The 24,608-nt window shown below is 38.6% G+C and overlaps 1 pseudogene; it reads right to left on the minus strand.

Moving 5' to 3' along the window:
- Positions 1–14,355: 14,355 nt before the first annotated feature.
- St13-ps2 (ST13, Hsp70 interacting protein, pseudogene 2) lies at positions 14,356–15,988 on the minus strand (annotated as a pseudogene).
- Positions 15,989–24,608: the final 8,620 nt, after the last annotated feature.

Genomic DNA, 24,608 nt, shown 5'->3' on the forward strand with positions numbered 1-24,608 from the left:
CTCTATGACATTGCCATATTGTGCATCAAATTTAATAAATAAATGCTTTAAGTCATCATATAATTTGACCTTATTTTTCTAAGCAATAATTACAAAGGCATTTTTTCAAAACATAAATTATCTGCATTACAGAACTCATTGGTAAAAGAAACAAAATGAAATATAAAACACCTTCCTTCTGTCTGTGTAGCTTAATGTTGGTTATAGATTCATTGGATATCACCTTTATTGTTTTGAAATATGCTTTATCTATTTCTAATGACTCCAGGACTTTAATCATGAAGGCATCTTGAATTTTGTTAAATTCTTTTTTTTGACAGGTATCCAAGTTATTATGTGATTTTTTCTGTTTAAAAATTTTTACATGATAAAAATCACTTTCCTGTATGACTTCAAATAAACACGTATGCCTGTGTTGCTTATAGTCGTCTTTGAGAAACACTGTTCTGGGTCACTGCTTCCTTGGCTGCCTAATAAACGTAGTTGATAGCAAAGCAAACAAAAATCTATAAAATATCTTTAAATAAAGTATGTTTGTGATTTGCTAAAAGGGTCAAATGTCAATGATTTATCAATAGATTTTCTTTACATTCATTGATTTGTAAATCACAGAGGTGTTGGCAAATCTGTTACATATATATTAGTCTTTTAATTGACTCTTACCTTCTTTGTATACATGAACACCCATGGAGAACTACTTCATTCTCACCCTTCACTATAACCCTCATACTCATGGGAAAGTCTGAAAAACCTGTTTAACAAGCATTGTTGAGTAACAGTTAGACGTTGTTGATTTACATGGGTCGTATTGCTGGATATTTGCTCTGTGGAATAAAGACTATAAATTAGTGATGGTGGTCTTAGTAATAATCTATATTTCTGAGACTTTAAAAAAATCTTTTAACATTAAATTTAATAAAATTCTTATGCAAATATTAACAGAAATTTGGATAGAGAGTTCACTGTTAATCAAGAAATGATACCTTCATATAGAATTCCAGATAAAGGAATGGCGTGATGGCTCAAAGGTTAAGAGCTTTAGCTGCTCTTGAAGAGGATCAGAGTTCTGTTTCCAGAATTCACATGGAAACCTCACAATCAGCTGTACCTTTAGCTACAGGGATCCAGCACCCTCTTCTGTCCTCTACAAATACCCACATACGTATTCACACCCACACACGTGCACACGCACAGACACACACACACACACACACACACACACACACACACACACACTAATGCTTTAAAAATGACTGCTAAATGTAGGTTTTACTCAGTAAACCTCAATGAGAAGCTCTGTTTGACCCTCTGAAGATTCTCCCCTAACAGATAGTATATTAAACTTCATTCTGCTTCCTGCAGTTTTTAACAGCAGCTTATTACAGAAAGCATCGAGATCTAGGCTTCAGCACTTAGACTACTGATAAACTGAGCTATCCCAGCTGTGATCTTAAACAAAAGGTATCATAACAGCTCATAGAGGCAAAAAGACTAACAACTTCCACATTCTGTTTTCTGTGGTGGAATCTTCGCTGAATAACCCCAGGCTACTGCTCTTATTTCTGCAAAACAAGATTATTTTAGGTTGTGAGCAAAGAAAGCTTCACTTAATGAACATCATTTGGAGACTATTGCTACGAGGTGTCTGCTTCCGATGGATTGCAAATGTCTCAGTGAGACACCAGAGGCTACAGAGTCACACACAGCCCCACACATGCACTTCTAAGCTTCATGATGAGAGTGAGTGAAGGAAGCCTATTGTGCTAACCACTCTTGATGAAACTAATTCCAAGCTTCTCATTGTACACTTTGTGCAATATTCAGACAACTGTTTAAACACTCATAAACTTGAGAATCACCATTATTTAAGAGCTGAGCAGATTTAGGAAAAAGTCACTGGAGACAAGGGATATAGAGATAGTGAAACCTCTGAGATTATGACATATGTATTAAATACAGTATTATATAAACAATTTTGTGAAACTCTACACAAGCTTCTGTAATCACTAAAAATACTTGGACTGTCTCTGTGGATAAGGGTGCTTGCCACTAAAGATGACAACCTACAAATTGCCCATTGAGCGCCATGTGAGCATCAGTGCATTGTGACACCCCTCACCAAATATACATGCACACCAAACATATACATACATACATACATACACACAAACATACATACATGTAAATTTTGTTTATATAAATGACAAGTAAGTTTTGTCATGTAGCAGGCCAAGATCTCAAAGCTAAGACTGCAGACAGAGGAGAAGATCTGGTTCATTTGTCAGTGTTCCCCTTAATAGATCCACACAGACAAGCTGTTTTAAGCATAGGAAATCAATTTCTTCACACATCTGAAGGCTCAAAAATCCAATCAGGGCAGCAATAGTGTACGATTCCTCTTCCCTTGATGTGCACATGGCTGGCCTCTTGCTATTTCCTCAAACTGTCTTCTCTCTGTGTGTTTATGTTCTATTTCCATCTCCTTGTCAGGAAACCAGTAGTACTGGATTAGAACCCATTTGCACATTGTTTCTTACCTTACCTTCCAAAATACCTTATCTCCAAATATAGCCATATCTTGATATCATTGTGTATCTTATTCATCATACAAATATAGTGAATCTAATATAAATCAATAATTAGCAATAATGCTAAAGTTATCAGGGCTAAAAGAAAGGAGTAACCTAATTGTGGCCCTACAATTAGGACAATCACAAAATTGGAAGCAGTTTTGGACCAAAAAAATCCAGAACTTTCTCTGGAAATTTTTCATGTAACTATCTAAGGCAGTGTCAACAACAGAACAGGTAGTCAGTCATTTGGGATTCCAAATGACCTCAGAATTGAGTTGTCAATTATCTCTGTTCAAATATCTATGAAAAATAATTGATTCCTTTCTATATATTGATATATCAGCAAATCATTTATAATATATCTGATATGTTAATAAGATGTACACTATGCCAATAATTGGAATGTGTAATGTAAGGAGTGGAGAAAGCCCTGAGTTTATAAATCCTAAATAAATGTGTTTTGGCATGAGCAGGCCATATCAAGGAACCCAGACCCTTAGGCCCATGAAGAATGGTAAAGCCTTTCCCTTCTTTTGAAACTCAGAGTCATGACAAAGACTCCCATAGGTCCAAGTGTGTAGAAAATATCTACTATTACTTTTCCCAGTGGATGTTTGTCCTGAAGACTGCTCACATACAGAGAGCATTTCTCTGTTCTTCTTTAGTTTAACCTGTCTCTTTGATTGAGTTGTATATCATAAACTCTACCTCCTTGCTTGTCTGTATATTCTAACTCCATCTCCTTGTCAGGCCGTATGCAATAAACCCCCTTCTCTATTCAATTACATATAACACACAGGGTACTAAGATTCCTTATTCTCCATCAGAGATGCCATACCTCCTGACCCCAGATTTCTGTCTGTCTGTCTGTCTATCTGTCTGTATCTGTCTTTTTCTTCACTCCCTCACCACTTCACTTAGGCTATGGTAGATGTGATAGTTTGAGATGCATAAAATTGTAGTTTTTATTTAATATATCATTAAAATATATTAAACCATACTGTATTATGTAAAATAGCATATAGAATATAATATATTGTATAATATATACAATATAATATATTCACATATCTGTACACTTAGAAACTATGATAACTAGTTATAAATTCAGGTAAGATTGCACACAGCTTTCATAATTAAAGAAAGGCTACATTTAAGTGGTATTTGAGATGCAAAATCTGCAATCCTTGAGGATACTGTAAATAGACACAGGAAGTTCCTCCTCCATCAGTCTTGGGTAAGTGTATAATAGAGAATCTGTGCTTATAATTGAAGAATGCTGGGTGTAACTTAATCTTAAGGGAGAGTTGCTGAGCTTGGTAAACATAAGATGTACTTAGGGTTAACACATGACAATTGCAAATAAACAGTGAGAAGTATGTCACCAGAGTCATGTGTTCCTCTAAGCTAAAAATTGTATTTCTGAATCATTTTTGTAGCTTTTAATTTTAGACTTACACACTTGAAAATTTTTATTTCCTAGAGTAGTAAATTTAGGTATAGTTGTACACACTTGTGATTCCAACAATGAGGATGCTGAGTCTGCAGCAGGAGAATTCTATGTTTACCAGTCTGACTCCAAAACCAGCAAAAAGTGTAATAATAAAAATGGCAACCTGTAGTCTCACTCTAATGGGCTATTTATTAATTACACAGCAGAGCGAAGTGTAAAGGAGACCAATGTGAGAGTGCTTTTGGGAGGGGGGATGTTGTACTGTGATGGTCATCCTTCCAGGTGATCTTTAAGCACTCCTCCACCACGAGCACTCTGGACAGGAGTAAAAGTGTAGATGTCACACCAGCTGCCTCATGCATACACATGTATATAACTTAGAGAACTTTAGCTCTGATGATAAGAAAATGAAAATGTGTAGCTTGAAAGAGACATTAGATCAAATGCAGGAATATGTCTTATTTTAATAAATGGCATATTATGAGCAAGCTTAAAATTTACATAAAAGATCCACCTGAGGGTAAGTTTATTAAAAACAATGTCATCAGATGATAGTGTTGACAAGATATAAACACAAGGGAAGGAAATCCCACTTGGGAGGTTGATTGTGGGTGGAGGTGCCATCCTTTTCTGTACCAAAACAGGAAATTCATGTGGATGCAGGTGTCAGAGACACCAAGGGACTGTCACTCAAACAATTCTGCTTAGAAGCTTTTTTTTTTACAATAGATAGATAATTAGTAGGACAAAGACCCACAACTGGACAAAGAGCAGAGAGGCTCAGTCACCACCGGACCATTCAACTCAAAATGTGATGTTTATAAAACACCTCTCCTAAGGTTCAGTGATCTATTCAGAGGAGAAGGTAGAAAGAGTTGGACTCCAAGCACATTCCAGACATAAGGGATTGATGTAAGTAAAAACTCAGAAACAATAGGCACAAGACCTGCACAGGTTTTTGCAGACAAAATCCCAGGATTGAGAAGCAGAAGTGGGTACAAAGTCCCATGCCTAACCAAGGTGCTATTTGCTAGTGATATCTATTGGGAAAGTGAAAATCAATTTCCTCAAACGAGTGATACTGAGTATATTAACTACACTTCCAGGCAGGCCCCAAGCTCAGGAATGGTCAGCCAATATGAAACCAACTTCATGTTTTTGTATGTGTGTGTGTTTTTGCCTGGTTGGTTGGGGTTTTAGTTTGATTTGTTTTTTTTTTCTTTTTCTTTTTCTTTTTCTTTTTCCCCGGAGCTGGGGACCAAACCCAGGGCCTTGCGTTTCCTAGGCAAGCGCTCTACCACTGAGCTAAATCCCCAACCCCGTTTGATTTGTTTTTAAGAGAGAAAGATCATGAAGTTGAGTGTGTAGGTGGGACATCTGCAAAGAGTTGAGGGAAGGGAAAGAATGTGATCCAATATATTGAATGAATAATTTTTTTAAGTTTTTGAAATAGGAGATTCTCTGCTTAGTTTTCCTTATTTTGAAAGCATTACAATTGCAGAAAATAAAAGAAAGGATAATAATTAAAACCAGGCAACTGGCATACTAACAATAAAACTACAGGCCATGTTTATTTGGTTGGATAGTTCAGTTAAATTTGACCATTTACATAGATTCTGATGAGCATCATCATAAACCAGATGTAGATCTGAATCAGACTAAAACACTGTCTCAAGATTTCCTCTTCAGCACTGCCCCTCCCCCTTCTTAAATCCTGGCTATAACTGACTTCATCTCCATTACAAATTTGTCTAATAGAGAATTTTATATAAATGGCATCATATAGTATTTAATTTCAGATGGTTTTTTATTTCATTCACTACTATGCCCTTAATATACATTCATGTTCATAATCTTATCAATATTTGTCCCTTTTTAATTAAACTATAATTATACCACTTTCCTCCATTCCTTTTCCTTCCTCCAATTTCTCCCATGAACTTTAGACCCCCTTCCAAACTACTGAGCTCCTCCATCCTATGTATTATCATTTTACACACACACATACACACACACACACACACACACACACACATACACACGCCACATCACAAATATATAGATACAACCTGCATCCTGCAAGTCTGTTCAATATTTCATTAGATGATTTCAAGCCCGGCCACTTGATACTGGAGAGTCAAGCAGGGATCTCCTCCATGGGAACACTACTTCTCCTGCTCTTGTTGTCCATTAGTTAACTCTCTGTGTTCTTTGTTAAGGATGGAGACTGTGAGTTTTTCTGCCTCCAAGTCAGCATGTCTAGGGTTGTGGGTGTTTAGGCAGCCTTATTGCTGAGGTAGCATGGGTGAAAAGTCCCTATTGTTTTTAGGAGACAAGATCTCAACAGTAGATTTCCTAGCACTCTGGCTTTTTCAATATTGCCATCCTTTTCCCTTCTGTATTTGTCCCTGATCCTTAGGTACAGCCGTGTGTTGTAGATGTATCAACTGGGTCTGGTCTACTCTCTTGCATTGTGACCATTAGTAATTTTTCTGTAAATATTTACATCTGTTTGAAAGAGAAGCTTCTTTGGTCCAAGTTGGGAACAACACTCATCTGTGCATATAAAGGCAAGTATTTAGAGTACTGTTAAGAATTATGCTGGTTCACACAGTGGGATAGTGGGTCTTCTCTAAGATGATCCATGACCTCAGTAGTCATGGATACTTGACTAGATTTCCATTACCAGGCATAATTTCACTCCTGCTGAATAGTTTCTTCCTTTTTATTGCTGAGTAGTACTCTTCTATATGAATAAACGACTGTATTTCTGTTCCCATTGAACAGTATATGAGCTATTTCTAGGTTTGGGAATTTTGCATGTAAAGATAATAGAAATATTAATGAATTTTTATATAAGCATGATTTTTTCGGTCATGGCAAATATTTGGCAATGGAATGCTAAGCTATTAAAAACAAACACATCATGAAATTTACAGGCAAATGGACAGAACTAAAAACTATCATCCTAAGTGAGGTAACCCAACCCAGAAAGACACACATGGTATGTACTCACTTAGAAAATCACATTAGCCATGAAGTTCAGAATATTCATGCTACAATCCAGTCCCAAATAAACTAAATAATAGGGGAGGGGGAAAGGGAGGATTTGTGAGTCTCATTCAGAGGGTGAAACAAAATAGTCATCAGAGGTGGATGGGGGAAGCAACTGGGAAAAAGATGGGGGAGGAGGGGAACAGGGATAAGGATCTGGTGTGGGGAGAAGGGGCAGAAGAGGGATGAGAGTGAGAATGGAAATCGGTGGGAGGCATATCTGGAATTAGGTGGGTACCTGGGACAGGAGAAGCTCAGAGGAGTCTATGCTGAAATTCCTACCAGTGGGGTGTGAAGGTAGGGGTTAACAGAGACTGAAGTGGCCACCTCCTGTACCCAGACAGGACTTCCATTACAAGGAGGGGTACATCAACCCATCCCCAAAACCTTCAACCCAAAATTTGTCCTGACTACAAGATGTGCAGGGATAAAGATGGAGCAGAGATTGAGGGAATGGCCAACCAATGACTGCCCCAACTTGAGACCCAGCCCATGTAAGCGAGCCAACCCTTGACACAATATATGCTTGAAGATAACATATATGATATATGCTTGAAGATAGCAGCCTAACATTACTGTCTCCTGAGAGGTTTTATCCAGCAGCAGATAGAAACAGATGCAGAGAACCATAGCCAAACATCAGGCAGAACTCAGATAGTCATGTGAAGGAGTGGGCAATAGAATTAAGCAAGCTGGAGGGGTCAAGGGCAGCACAAGAAGACCTATAGGATCAACTAACCTGGACCCATGGCGGCTCACAGAGACTGAACCACCCACCAAAGAGCATGCAAGGGCTGGACCTAGACCCCCTACACTTTTGTAGCAGATGTGGAACTTGGTCTTCATGTGGGTCCCCTAACAATTGGAGCAGAGGGTGCCTCAGACTCTGTAGCCTGACATTGCATCCCCTTCCTTTTATTCAACTGCCTACTTGGGCCTCTGGGAAAAGATGTGCTTAATCTTGACTGGATGCCTCAGGGTGGGGTGGTGGGGTGGTACCCAGGAGAGTGTTCCCCTTCCCTGAAGAGAATAGGGGGGGAATACGGGAAGGATTTGCAAGAGTGGGACTGGGGGAGGGAAGTGATAGGGAGGGACACAATCAGGATGTAAAGTAAGTAAGCCAATTAATTTATGAAAAAAGAAAAAGAAATAAATAATAGATAATAAATAAAAAGATAACTGAACACAGCAGTGCTTTCATTTTATCTTTATTGCATAATGTATACAGTGTGTGGCTATATGTAAGCACATTTACAAGCATGTGAATGCAGCTGTGTATGTATGTAGATGTGTATGGAAGCCCAAGATTGACATTGGATATCTTTGGTAGCTTGCATATTGCATAATGAGACAGAATTCCTCTGGATGCCAGAGCTCACTATTTCTACCGCTTGCTGGTGCACCTAGCCGGTTTACCCTAGAGACCCTCGGTCTCTGTCTCCTGTATCTTGTAGTCATAGGAGGGCCATGATACTCCCCTGACTTCAAAATGGGTTCTGAATTCTGTTCCTCACACCTGCAGGGCAAGCACTTTACCTGCTCAGTCACCTCCCAACTCCCACAAACTTTTGAAAAAAAACTGTGCATTTTCATTTGTCAATGTCTTCACTTACTTATAGGGGCATGTACAGATTGTAGCCATACCTAAATGTGTTTGAGGTAACCAGTGTTCCTTTACATATATTTTTGTTTGAACTACATTTTCTTTCATGTAATTTTGTAATGTAATATCAACATTCTATGTAGTTATTAATCACAGTTATCTATTTTAAATGGCAACAATGTTTTAAATGATAATGGAAGAAGCTATGTCAATTCTTTTCTAAAGTTACCTTCTCAAGCAGAGATAAAGACACAGGTTTAGTACACATGAATACACAGAAAACCATTTTTTGTGCAGGGCACACTTGGAGAGTACTGTTGGGATGGATTCTGGGTAAAAGCATTCTGTGGTGCTCAGAGACAACTTTCTGCTTCAACTCCTGATTTCTGAATCTATTGTACAGATATACAACTAAGTTGAAAATAGAGGTTAAAAACCATCACTTATTACTTATGTTAGAGACTGCTCTTCAGAATCAATAAATAACCTTCATTTTGTTAGTGGTTCATCAGTAGGTTTTCAAAGTGGTATATTGGTCAGGGCATGAATGTTTAAATTTTAATTTCTTTTTGGTTTCAAGGGTAATTCTGTGATGAGCTCCAGCATGAGTCAGCAACTGAATTTAATCAATTAGAAAAGGAATATATCCTCTTTTTTCTCTCTACTATATGGTTTTTAGCTTAATGGCATATCCTCATTTGATAGATATGAATTACAGGGTAATTTTCTAGGTCACTCAAACATACCTTTCCAAGTTCAAAAAACTTAACTAAATTTTGATAGATAATTTTCAGTAATATGGTATGCATTTTCTACCTTATAATACTTAGGAAAATGAAGATTATTTAATCTAATCATGAAGACTAGACATACATGTCCCATTTGATTCCTTTTCCCTCTGAAGTACAGAATTATCAATTAAAATTACCTATTCTCATTGCTATTTAACAATTTACCAGGGACAGTCATCAAACATATTTGAGTTTTCTTTTATTTCATCTATTGTGACATGGAAAAATGAAGTAGTCAAGTTAATATAAATATTATTCAGAGTGTCTGAACATCGAAAAGGATAAATTTTACTTTGTGAATTTTGAATTGTCATTCTATACAGAAAAATCAAATTTCTTTTAAAATTTTTTCACAGAAGATATTATATACTATTGCCTTGGTAAATTTTCATGTGCTGTTTGATCATAAGTGGGCTTGGGATAACATGACTTGGGAAGCACGGTTGCCCTGTCCTTTAGAAGCAAGACTAGTTGCCTCTGCTAACTGTATGACAGAAAAGGAAGAGAACAGGTAAAAAGATGAATAAAAACACTGTATCCTTGAGGACAGCTTGGAAGTAAGGTATTTTTACCAGATTGCCCCAAGATATAGGAGCTCCTACAGTGGGAAATAGTAGTCACAGGTTCAGCGGTGGGGAGCTCAACTCATGAAGAGAAAGCTCAATTGGAAACTCCAGTTTACTGCCTAAACCTCCTCACCCAGTTTCTGCTGGGTTTTAAAAGTGCCAGATTTGGTGCTATCTCTGTTGCTGGTGTTCTTTGACTTGGAAACTTCACCCAAGTGGATGCTCCCTGGGAATGGGGAGCTCCACCTGGCTTCCTCAAGGGGACTTTTTTGATCCAGAATGGATGTTTATAAGGCCCAAATTTAATGATGTTAGCACCCTACTGCTTTTCATTGTTCCTTTTAGTAGCCTCATTCAAAAGAATGCACTGCTCTACCCGAGGTTCTTTGATAGGAAACTCCAGCTGGTTGCATCAAAAGGGTTTCTGTCATCACTTCCTGAAGACTGTTTTGAGTGACCAATTTCGTGATGTTTCGCTAGCTAACAATCATCTAAATAACTATTTATTTGGGTTTCTGCCTATCTTTCATCTATCTATGTATTAATACTTTTTCTTTTATCTTTTACTTTGTTTTACAGAATTCTTAACAAACTCATTCCCTCAAAACCAAAATCATGGCAATGTAGACAATTCGCTCAACTCTACAGAGCAGAGAGATATCTCTGTGAGATGGGAAAAAAAACAAAGAAGCCACAAACCTAAATATATCAGGTAAATCTATGGGCCCTTAAAAGCCACTAAGGAAACCAAAACTCAGAGTTCAATGAAAGTCTTTGGTAGAATTCTTTCTTTCTAGGTCATTCCTGACATTATGCGTTGAGATAGATTTCTTGCTTTTTAATTTCTGAAAAATCTCCCATGAATTCTGTTATAATTATTCATGAGTAGCATTTCCCCTCTTTGTATTTTATATCTTTCCAATAATTCCATCCTCAAATTGACTCAAATGAGTGTCTTTTTAATTTCAAATCTCTTGAAATTAAAAATAACTCTTGAACACGTATGAAGGAAGGGAGTATGTGACCACACTCACTAAAGGACATTCCTCAATCTTCACAACGCTGTTTTCAATTCTCCATGAATACCCCAGAACTTAAATTCTCATGTGGCTCCAGAAAGTCTACTTCCTCAAATCTCTTGCTATCTAAAACCATGAAAAATAAATATCTCTCCTTATATCCTAGGAAATGTACTCTTATCTAAAACTTAAATCTTCATGGATTTACCCAGAGGACCAGAAAGACTCAGTGTAAGTTTGTTGTTGTTGTTGCTTTGTTTTGTTTTGTTTTGTTTTGTTTTTTAGTAGATTCTTCTAAGATGCCTACAGTCTCCTAGAGTGGAAAACATTAACAGGCTGTGCACAGACATACCAAGACACAGTCCTGTTCAAATACATGTGCATATATTCCACATTGAATATTTCTCCTAGATATTTTTGCCTTTTTACTATTTCAAATTTTTGAAACTATTTTAATTTGTGGTTTTGACTTGCAGTTTCTCAGGTGTACATTACAAATGAAAATAAAGTGTCTCTAACAGAGAAAAATCTTAAAAACTTGCTTAATGAGAAAGACTTAATAGATATGATGTCATTTCCCTGTACTGTGTATGCCAACAAGCAGAATAGAAATACAATAAAAACTCAAGTGGTGCTAGAAAGCCATTTGTTAGCTATTTTGAGCCACAGAGGATGGAGCCAAACCTAGGAGGCTGGAGTGCATTAAGTGAAGTCCTAAAAGCTTTATCAAGACTTTTACTTTGACATAAATATTTTGCTTCCTTTACATCCAAATGAAGGATGAAGAATGGCAATCCAATTGGAGAGCTGTAATGTAGCTTCTTATATTCCCCATATTTATAATTGACTTTGCAAAAGATCATCTAACCATTGAGGGAAGAGGAACCACTAAAGGCAACTTCTGAATCAAACTTAAAGGAGAAAAAAATAATGTCTACCAACCAATTTCTTATTCAGGGCCAGCTCATTTCCTTTGTTGAAGGAAAGCAAACATATAATGTGGATGAAAACTTCTGTGTCTGTGGATACTGCAGCCACTACTAAAGCAAATAAAGAAGCAGAATAGAAGTTCTAAACGTGTTGTGCTTAAATATCCATATGGTTTATAAACAGAAAGGTTAAGTTGTAAAAAAATTCTAGGGGGACCTGGAGAGATGGTTCAGTGTTCAAGAACACCAGCTGCTCTTCCAGAAGACCTGTGTTCAGTTCTGAGAACACAGACATGTCATGAGAACCACATGACAGCTCTCAATTGCCCTTTAACTGTTTAGTTCTATCTATCTGACACCATCACACCAATGTATATAAAACAAACAAAATAATTCTAGGAAATTTTCAGTATATTAATACATTTATCTGCAAATTCTGCAAGTTTTCTCTATAGGGGTCACTTAGCAAATATTTGAAGGTGTGAAAGATAACATATTTTAGGCTTCATGAGTGCAAGGGTATTGTAGGTAAATGCATAATTTTAAAATGTAACTACTTAAAAATGAAGGACAGAAGTAGATTGTGCAATTTGGCTTGCAGTATTAGTAATTATGGACCATGTTCTGGGAAATTAATTAAACTTTCATACTTGTGAATGAATTTAACTTCATGTTAAAGATTGACAAAATAATCTCAATTTTAAAGAAAGAGGAGAATTTCTTTCAGAGCCTTTCCTTTAAGTTTATTCAAGGGTTACACTCTCCCAAAGACTTTTCCCTATATAATGCTTGTCTGGGTCTATGTTACTCAGTGGGCTGATCTTCCAACATAAGTAAACATAATCAAGATAAATCCCCACATCACAGCAACAGGACAACTTGACCCAGACAATCCCTCATCGTGACTCCATTTCCAAGTGATTCTAGATTGTGTCAAGTTAACAGTTAACGCTAACAAACACAGGTTGCCTTCAGATTTTATTTTCATTCAGCTGGACAAGTTACCTATGCTCTGTGAACATCGGTTTCCTTATAGGTTATAGGAACTACACAATATTACTTTCAACAGGTTCTTTTTTCAGGATTAACAACACAAAATGTTAACTGTTTTATAGAACATAGAAATACAGATTCAAGTGGTTTTCTACTCTTTTTGTCACAGATTTGTTAACTATGTCTTTTCAAAATTTAGCATTGAAATAAATTTTTTCTACTTAAGTTTACATTTTTAGACCATACCTAAACCACGTAAGAAAGAATTACAGAAAAATATTGCTTAAATAAAAGCAATATATGCAAAACCAACTGTTCAGCCCTGAAAAAATACAAATGAGTGACATTATACAGATAGAGTAGACTATATTTAGGAATGTTTGCATATATATATATATACATACATATATATACAATAACTAATAAAAATGGGCCATGAATTTGATAAGCAAGAAATGGGTATATGAAAGGGTTTGGTGGGAAGAAAGGGAAGAAGTAAATGATGTAATTATATTATAATATCAAAAACAAAAGGAAAACTTAAACCAATATAAAATTCAAACAGACCATAATCCTAACAAATTTTACTTTATATATATACACGAGTAGGCATTTTTTAAAAATTGTGTTGAATATTTAGTTAATATAAACAACTTTATCTGTTATAAAATCCTGCCCACTTCATTGTCTCAATAACAAACAAAAAACAGGAACATCTTCTGACTTACAGAGGAGCACATGAACATTAAAATGCATCTTAACTTTTAGCCAGTATAGAGCGATTTCTCCAAAAACGTGTGCAGCCCCTTCACATTGGGGAAGATCTGTGCTGTATTTATTTAAGTATCTTCAGTCTTTTTTCCATTACAGTATATCATTTTATTCCTGATGTAAGTGTTCACATATCTGTTTAGAATAAAATGGTGGAGAAGTTTGGTTTCTACGCAAAACCCTATGTGGTCATCTATGACCTCTATGTACAAGCATAGCTTTGTGCAATCCCTTAATCCAGAGACTGCCCATTTGACATGACACCAAGCTGAGGATGATGCCAGATGATCTATGTGTCTTGAAAGGCACACCGGCTTTAACCTTGATGGATTGTTACCAAACCCCTGAGGGAGTACCAAATTTTCAGTGCACACCTGACAGCTATTAAGCAAGTCTGGATGCCTAGAAATACTTACTCTTTACCTAAGGCTTATGGAATGTCTGTACTTAGAGAAGTTGATGACAATATTGTCTCGCCTGTTTTTCATCACCAATAGAGTGACACATGATTTCATAATTGGTTCAATTGTGTTCACATGCCCTTATGTGACTATGAACAAAAACTAAAACACTTGGAGACTGATTTTAAATATAGGCTTTACATTTTTTTTTCAACTTAAACGTGTTTTATTTGCTTCCCACTAACAAATCTTTATTTCATTCATGAAAGCAGTAAATCATCCACATTCACCTTCCTTGCCCAGTAATTCAAAAGGAAAAACCCAAAAAGATTAGTAACGAAAAATGTAGGAATTGACATCCCCTAAATTTTTAAAAAATATGTTTAAGGTTGAAAAATGTTTTAAGTTTGTAATTCCTAATAGGAAAACATTATCTGAATGAACACTCTAATGGCAAACCACTGTAATATGCCTCAGCCGCATATGATGCAGAGGGTAGGGATTATCTTCGAAGCGCCCCAGCTCTCTGGTGACCTCTGGTCAGAGGTACACTGGTTTGTATTATTGCAACATCCAGTAAGTGAGCTAAGCTGTTCTTCATTCAGCAAGGGCTTTGACATTATGAGTGACCTCCAAACTTGGCTGACAATTTACTGATGAGATTCATAACCTTTGGGTTGTTCTGATATTTTGACATATTTGATGGGTTCTGGGCCACATCCTGGAAAGCCACCATGACTTCTGGATCCTGCATGGCTGCAAAACCTCTGGGTCACTGAGGATTTCATTGAGTCCAGGCATTCCTGCCATTCCTGGCATGGCCCCTCCCATTCCAGGCATTCCTCCAGGAAAATTACCAGGCATTCCCCCAGGAAAACCACCTGGAAAAGAGCCAAACTGAGATCCAGATTGTCTTCTGGCTTCTTCTTCCCTTTGGGCTTTTTCATGATCTTCTCGAGCCTTCTTCACCCTTTCTATTCGTTCTTTTATCTCTCGCTCTTCACGTTTTCGCTCATACTTTCTCCGATGTTCAGCAATTTTTTGAGCCCGAGGCTGGACTTCTCTCAGCATTGCACTGGCGTCCTCATCATAGTCCAATTTACAGGCCAGGGCAAGATCGCAAGCTGCTTCTTCCCAGTGACCCAGGAGTCTGTGCGCTTTCCCTCTCCATTTGTATGGCTGAGCTGAATCAGGGTTTATTTCAATAGCTCTGTCACAGTCTCGGATGGCAGCATTTGGCTTCTGTAATTTGACGAAAACACTGGCTCTCTTGGCATACAGAATGGCCAAGCGAGGGTTTAGCTTGATGGCGTCTGTGAACAAGTCAATGGCTTTCTGGAGCTCACCATCATTTAGAGCGTCGATGGCAGCCCCCTTCTTTTCATTTGCTTTATCCATCATCGCCTCAGTTATCTCTGCATTTTCATCTCCCATTTCCTGAGGAGCATCAGTGTCTGCTTCAATTACACCTTCATTGTCAATTTCTAGATCGCTCTCCTCACTCGATGGCTCCTCTGTCTTTATGTTGTCCTCTGTCGTCTTGTCTCTTTTTTCTTCCTTAGTGTTTTCTTCTGACTTCGCTTTATGAGTAGCAGGTGGTACTTTACCCCCCATGCTCTCCACCCACTCCCTCAGGAAACGCATTTCCTCGGTGTGCAGGACGCTCGGGTCCTGCCTACACATCTTCACGAAGGCCCGAAGCTCGCTCACTTTGCGGGGATCCATAGTGGTGAGGCTGGAAGCTTCTGGCGGTGGGCGGCTGCAGAGGCCCGATGCCAAGCCCGGGAGCGGCTCAACGTGACCAAGTAGAAGGGGGCGGCTCTAGGCTTTACATTTTAAACAAGACTTTAGCTTCATGTATGAGGAGACAAAGGGTCATTGTAGTGGTCAGATAGGAAGTGTGTCAGAGACATAGTTACTTCATAAAATAAGAATACAGAATGCAGTAAGCTGCCATAAACCATAAATGGTTGAACAAATGTTAGATAGTAATATGTTTGAATTAATAAGCCTACAATGTGCCATCAAAAGCAAACAAGCACACATTAAATTTGAGTTTTAATACTAAGATGAAACGAAAGTTAAATTCTGTTATCCAAGTTATTTAAGAATATAATAACAGATACGTGACCAAAATATATTGTAGCATATAAGAGTATGTTACGAGGCCCAACCGCCTGGTCAGGTGGGCACTCCTGAGGCTGCAGAGCGGAAGAGACCACCAACACTGCTCACCCCTGCCCACATCCCTGGCCCAAGAGGAAACTGTATAAGGCCTCTGGGCTCCCGTGGGGGAGGGCCCAGGAGCGGCAGGACCCCTGCCTGAGACACCACCTGAACCTGAAAGAAACAGACCGGATAAACAGTTCTCTACACCCAAATCCCGTGGGAGGGAGAGCTAAACCTTCAGAGAGGCAGACAAGCCTGGGAAACCAGAAGACACTGCTCCCTGCACACACATCTCGGACGCCAGAGGAAAAAGCCAAAGACCATCTGGAACCCTGGTGCACTGAAGCTCCCGGAAGGGGCGACACAGGTCTTCCTGGTTGCTGCCACTGCAGAGAGCCCCTGGACAGCACCCCACGAGCGAACCTGAGCCTCGGGACCACAGGTAAGACCAAATTTTCTGCTGCAAGAAAGCTGCCTGGTGAACTCAAGACACAGGCCCACAGGAACAGCTGAAGACCTGTAGAGAGGAAAAACTACACGCCCGAAAGCAGAACACTCTGTCCCCATAACTGACTGAAAGACAGGAAAACAGGTCTACAGCATTCCTGACACACAGGCTTATAGGACAGTCTAGCCACTGTCAGAAATAGCAGAACAAAGTAACACTAGAGATAATCTGATGGCGAGAGGCAAGCGCAGGAACCCAAGCAACAGAAACCAAGACTACATGCCATCATCGGAGCCCAATTCTCCCACCAAAGCAAACACGGAATATCCAAACACACCAGAAAAGCAAGATCTAGTTTCAAAATCATATTTGATCATGATGCTGGAGGACTTCAAGAAAGACATGAACACACTTAGGGAAACACAGGAAAACATTAATAAACAAGTAGAAGCCTACAGAGAGGAATCGCAAAAATCCCTGAAAGAATTCCAGGAAAACACAATCAAACAGTTGAAGGAATTAAAAATGGAAATAGAAGCAATCAAGAAAGAACACATGGAAACAACCCTGGATATAGAAAACCAAAAGAAGAGACAAGGAGCTGTAGATACAAGCTTCACCAACAGAATACAAGAGATGGAAGAGAGAATCTCAGGAGCAGAAGATTCCATAGAAATCATTGACTCAACTGTCAAAGATAATGTAAAGCGGAAAAAGCTACTGGTCCAAAACATACAGGAAATCCAGGACTCAATGAGAAGATCAAACCTAAGGATAATAGGTATAGAAGAGAGTGAAGACTCCCAGCTCAAAGGACCAGTAAATATCTTCAACAAAATCATAGAAGAAAACTTCCCTAACCTAAAAAAAGAGATACCCATAGACATACAAGAAGCCTACAGAACTCCAAATAGATTGGACCAGAAAAGAAACACCTCCCGTCACATAATTGTCAAAACACCAAATGCACAAAATAAAGAAAGAATATTAAAAGCAGTAAGGGAAAAAGGTCAAGTAACATATAAAGGGAGACCTATCAGAATCACACCAGACTTCTCGCCAGAAACTATGAAGGCCAGAAGATCCTGGACTGATGTCATACAGACCCTAAGAGAACACAAATGCCAGCCCAGGTTACTGTATCCTGCAAAACTCTCAATTAACATTGATGGAGAGACCAAGATATTCCATGACAAAACCAAATTTACACAATATGTTTCTACAAATCCAGCACTACAAAGGATAATAAATGGTAAAGCCCAACATAAGGAGGCAAGCTATACCCTAGAAGAAGCAAGAAACTAATCGTCTTGGCAACAAAACAAAGAGAATGAAAGCACACAAACATAACCTCACATCCAAATATGAATATAACGGGAAGCAATAATCACTATTCCTTAATATCTCTCAATATCAATGGCCTCAACTCCCCAATAAAAAGACATAGATTAACAAACTGGATACGCAACGAGGACCCTGCATTCTGCTGCCTACAGGAAACACACCTCAGAGACAAAGACAGACACTACCTCAGAGTGAAAGGCTGGAAAACAACTTTCCAAGCAAATGGTCAGAAGAAGCAAGCTGGAGTAGCCATTCTAATATCAAATAAAATCAATTTCCAACTAAAAGTCATCAAAAAAGATAAGGAAGGACACTTCATATTCATCAAAGGAAAAATCCACCAAGATGAACTCTCAATCCTAAATATCTATGCCCCAAATACAAGGGCACCTACATACGTAAAAGAAACCTTACTAAAGCTCAAAACACACATTGCACCTCACACAATAATAGTGGGAGATTTCAACACCCCACTCTCATCAATGGACAGATCATGGAAACAGAAATTAAACAGTGATGTCGACAGACTAAGAGAAGTCATGAGCCAAATGGACTTAACGGATATTTATAGAACATTCTATCCTAAAGCAAAAGGATATACCTTCTTCTCAGCTCCTCATGGTACTTTCTCCAAAATTGACCATATAATTGGTCAAAAAACGGGCCTCAACAGGTACAGAAAGATAGAAATAATCCCATGTGTGCTATCGGACCACCACGGCCTAAAACTGGTCTTCAATAACAATAAGGGAAGAATGCCCACATATACGTGGAAATTGAACAATGCTCTACTCAATGATAACCTGGTCAAGGAAGAAATAAAGAAAGAAATTAAAAACTTTTTAGAATTTAATGAAAATGAAGGTACAACATACTCAAACTTATGGGACACAATGAAAGCTGTGCTAAGAGGAAAACTCATAGCGCTGAGTGCCTGCAGAAAGAAACAGGAAAGAGCATATGTCAGCAGCTTGACAGCACACCTAAAAGCTCTAGAACAAAAAGAAGCAAATACACCCAGGAGGAGTAGAAGGCAGGAAATAATCAAACTCAGAGCTGAAATCAACCAAGTAGAAACAAAAAGGACCATAGAAAGAATCAACAGAACCAAAAGTTGGTTCTTTGAGAAAATCAACAAGATAGATAAACCCTTAGCCAGACTAACGAGAGGACACAGAGAGTGCGTCCAAATTAACAAAATCAGAAATGAAAAGGGAGACATAACTACAGATTCGGAGGAAATTCAAAAAATCATCAGATCTTACTATAAAAACCTATATTCAACAAAATTTGAAAATCTTCAGGAAATGGACAATTTCCTAGACAGATACCAGGTATCGAAGTTAAATCAGGAACAGATAAACCAGTTAAACAACCCCATAACTCCTAAGGAAATAGAAGCAGTCATTAAAGGTCTCCCAACCAAAAAGAGCCCAGGTCCAGACGGGTTTAGTGCAGAATTCTATCAAACCTTCATAGAAGACCTCATACCAATATTATCCAAACTATTCCACAAAATTGAAACAGATGGAGCCCTACCGAATTCCTTCTACGAAGCCACAATTACTCTTATACCTAAACCACACAAAGACACAACAAAGAAAGAGAACTTCAGACCAATTTCCCTTATGAATGTCGACGCAAAAATACTCAATAAAATTCTGGCAAACCGAATTCAAGAGCACATCAAAACAATCATCCACCATGATCAAGTAGGCTTCATCCCAGGCATGCAGGGATGGTTTAATATACGGAAAACCATCAACGTGATCCATTATATAAACAAACTGAAAGAACAGAACCACATGATCATTTCATTAGATGATGAGAAAGCATTTGACAAAATTCAACACCCCTTCATGATAAAAGTCCTGGAAAGAATAGGAATTCAATGCCCATACCTAAACATATTAAAAGCCATATACAGCAAACCCGTTGCTAACATTAAACTAAATGGAGAGAAACTTGAAGCAATCCCACTAAAATCAGGGACTAGACAAGGCTGCCCACTCTCTCCCTACTTATTCAATATAGTTCTTGAAGTTCTAGCCAGAGCAATCAGACAACAAAAGGAGATCAAAGGGATACAGATCCGAAAAGAAGAGGTCAAAATATCACTATTTGCAGATGACATGATAGTATATTTAAGTGATCCCAAAAGTTCCACCAGAGAACTACTAAAGCTGATAAACAACTTCAGCAAAGTGGCTGGGTATAAAATTAACTCAAATAAATCAGTTGCCTTCCTCTATACAAAAGAGAAACAAGCCGAGAAAGAAATTAGGGAAACGACACCCTTCATAATAGACCCAAATAATATAAAGTACCTCGGTGTGACTTTAACCAAGCAAGTAAAAGATCTGTACAATAAGAACTTCAAGACACTGAGGAAAGAAATTGAAGAAGACCTCAGAAGATGGAAAGATCTCCCATGCTCATGGATTGGCAGGATTAATATAGTAAAAATGGCCATTTTACCAAAAGCAATCTACAGATTCAATGCAATCCCCATCAAAATACCAATCCAATTCTTCAAAGAGTTAGACAGAACAATTTGCAAATTCATCTGGAATAACAAAAAACCCAGGATAGCTAAAGCTATCCTCAACAATAAGAGGACTTCAGGGGGAATCACTATCCCTGAACTCAAGCAGTATTACAGAGCAATAGTGATAAAAACTGCATGGTATTGGTACAGAGACAGACAGATAGACCAATGGAATAGAATTGAAGACCCAGAAATGAACCCACACACCTATGGGCACTTGATTTTTGACAAAGGAGCCAAAACCATCCAATGGAAAAAAGATAGCATTTTCAGCAAATGGTGCTGGTTCAACTGGAGGGCAACATGTAGAAGAATGCAGATCGATCCATGCTTATCCCCCTGTACAAAGCTTAAGTCCAAGTGGATCAAGGACCTCCACATCAAACCAGACACACTCAAACTAATAGAAGAAAAACTAGGGAAGCATCTGGAACACATGGGCACTGGAAAAAATTTCCTGAACAAAACACCAATGGCTTATGCTCTAAGATCAAGAATCGACAAATGGGATCTCATAAAACTGCAAAGCTTCTGTAAGGCAAAGGACACTGTGGTTAGGACAAAACGGCAACCAACAGATTGGGAAAAGATCTTTACCAATCCTACAACAGATAGAGGCCTTATATCCAAAATATACAAAGAACTCAAGAAGTTAGACCGCAGGGAAACAAATAACCCTATTAAAAAAATGGGGTTCAGAGCTAAACAAAGAATTCACAGCTGAGGAATGCCGAATGGCTGAGAAACACCTAAAGAAATGTTCAACATCTTTAGTCATAAGGGAAATGCAAATCAAAACAACCCTGAGATTTCACCTCACACCAGTGCGATTGGCTAAGATCAAAAACTCAGGTGACAGCAGATGCTGGCGAGGATGTGGAGAAAGAGGAACACTCCTCCATTGTTGGTGGGGTTGCAGACTGGTAAAACCATTCTGGAAATCAGTCTGGAGGTTCCTCAGAAAATTGGACATTGAACTGCCTGAGGATCCAGCTATACCTCTCTTGGGCATATACCCAAAAGATGCCTCAGCATATAAAAGAGACACGTGCTCCACTATGTTCATCGCAGCCTTATTTATAATAGCCAGAAAATGGAAAGAACCCAGATGCTCTTCAACAGAGGAATGGATACAGAAAATGTGGTACATCTACACAATGGAATATTACTCAGCTATCAAAAACAACGAGTTTATGAAATTCGTAGGCAAATGGTTGGAACTGGAAAATATCATCCTGAGTGAGCTAACCCAATCACAGAAAGACATACATGGTATGCACTCATTGATAAGTGGCTATTAGCCCAAATGCTTGAATTACCCTAGATCCCTAGAGCAAACGAAACTCAAGACGGATGATCAAAATGTGAATGCTTCACTCCTTCTTTAAATGAGGAAAAAGAATACCCTTGGCAGGGAAGGGAGAGGCAAAGATTAAAACAGAGACTGAAGGAACACCCATTCAGAGCCTGCCCCACATGTGGCCCATACATATACAGCCACCCAATTAGACAAGATGGATGAAGCAAAGAAGTGCAGACCGACAGGAGCCGGATGTAGATCGCTCCTGAGAGACACAGCCAGAATACAGCAAATACAGAGGCGAATGCCAGCAGCAAACCACTGAACTGAGAATAGGTCCCCTATTGAAGGAATCAGAGAAAGAACTGGAAGAGCTTGAAGGGGCTCGAGACCCCAAAAGTACAACAATGCCAAGCAACCAGAGCTTCCAGAGACTAAGCCACTACCTAAAGACTATACATGGACTGACCCTGGACTCTGACCTCATAGGTAGCAATGAATATCCTAGTAAGAGCACCAGTGGAAGGGGAAGCCCTGGGTCCTGCTAAGACTGAACCCCCAGTGAACTAGTCTATGGGGGGAGGGCGGTAATGGGGGGAGGGTTGGGAGGGGAACACCCATAAGGAAGGGGAGGGGGGAGGGGGATGTTTGCCCAGAAACCGGGAAAGGGAATAACACTCGAAATGTATATAAGAAATACTCAAGTTAATAAAAAATAAAAAAATAAAAAATAAAAAAATAAAAAAAGAGTATGTTACATTACTATAAATATTTCTGACTGAAGGAGCTGAAGGTGTTTGCAACCCATAGGAAGAACAAGAATATCAACCAACCAGGACCCCCCCAGAGCTCCCAGGGACTAAATCAACAACCAAAGAATACACATGGAGAGACCCAATGACTCCAGTCACATATGTAGCAGAGGAAGGCCTTGTCAGACATCAATGGAAGGAGAGGCCTTTGGTCCTGGGAAGGCTGGATGCCCCAGTGTAGGGGAATGCTAGGGCGAGGAGGCAAGAGAGAGTGGGTGAGTGGGTAGGGGAGCACCCCCATAGAAGCAGAAGGAGGAAGGACGGGATAGAGGGTTTCTAGAGGGGAAACCAGGAAATGGGATAACATTTGAAATGTAAATAAATAAAATAACCAATAAAAAAAATTTCCATTCAAAGGCTATGGAGATGGTTCAGCTGATATATCACTTGCCATTGAAATGTGAAGACCTGATGATTTGGGTTCCCAAGAACACACACAAACCTGCACATAGTGGCGTACATCTGAAATACCTATGTTCCTGTGACAAGATGGGAGGCAGAGTCAAGAGAATCCTCAGAACTTAGTAGACCAGTAAGCCTGGTATATAAAGCAGTAAACAAATGACAATCGAAATGTAAATAAGAAATGCCCAAGTTAATAAAGATTATATATATATATATATATTCATTAATGCAGTAAAAAAAAGCAGTAAACAATAAGAGACTCCCCTCCCATCTCAGACACAGAATCAATACTTCAAAGGCAAGGTTCAACCTCAGAGACTATACTCTGACACATGCACCATGGCATGTGTGCATACACACTGTGCTGGCAAGTCTTCATGTCATCTTGACATACAATCCAGACTTACATGAAAGGAGAGATCTTTAACTTACACAGTGCCTCCAAATAAACCAGCTGAAGGCATATTCTTTATTAGTGATTGATGAGGAAGGGTCCAGTCCTTTGACTGGTGGTCGTGGGTTCTATAAGAAAACAGGCTGAGCAAGCCAAGCAAAGCAAGTCAGTAAGCAGCATCCCTCCACGGCCTCTGCAGCAGCTATTCCAGGTGCCTGCTCTGAGTCGCTGACCTGACTTCTTTCTATGATGAACAGAGCAGCCTGGAAGCACAGGCCAGATAAACCCTCTCCTCCTCAACTTGTTTTTGTTCATGGAGTTTTTTACACACACACACTCACACACATTTACATAATTAATAATCTAGGTAAATCTTTAGTAAGATAAAAACAAACTACTAAAATATACTTATAAATAAAGTAATTACAGAGTAGGATTTGGTAATGCAAATGAACATTGATTTCAATATTTTTCTTTCCTATTTATTTATCTAGCTATCTATTTATTTGTTTATTTTAGAATTTTAAGTTGTTATGTAAGAAACTCTTGGTATCCCATGTATATAGGCATAAAGAAATATGCACTAGCAGATTTTTAAACAACAAATTTGGAATTGAGAAGAGTTTCCTTGAGTGAATAGCCAGTTAAAAATGCAAGAAGGAATCGTTTGTGAGCGAATGGATAACGTTCACCATGGCAGAAGATGGAGAAAGTGTACATTTAGGTAGAACTGAGTGTCTGAGCAAACCCCCTCCGTGAGCAGGAAGCAGATTATGCTGTGATAATATGGATACCTTGTACCAGCCAGAGTCCATGCTTGGAAATAGGCAAAGGAATGCAATGAATATTAATAGGAAGTTTTTTAAGAAACTAGAATTTTGCATTACAGCGAATGGATTTATTGGAAAATAAATAAAGAGGCAATGTCCTAACAGTGCCCTTTATGCACGCGAGGCAGACAGTATCAATCAGGACATATTGAAATATTATAATTAAGGAAGCAACAGTCACATATTAAATCACTAACAAGTGTAA

This window comes from Rattus norvegicus, chromosome 6, assembly GCF_036323735.1.
Source record: "Rattus norvegicus strain BN/NHsdMcwi chromosome 6, GRCr8, whole genome shotgun sequence".
In the NCBI taxonomy this organism is placed as follows: Eukaryota; Metazoa; Chordata; class Mammalia; order Rodentia; family Muridae; genus Rattus; species Rattus norvegicus.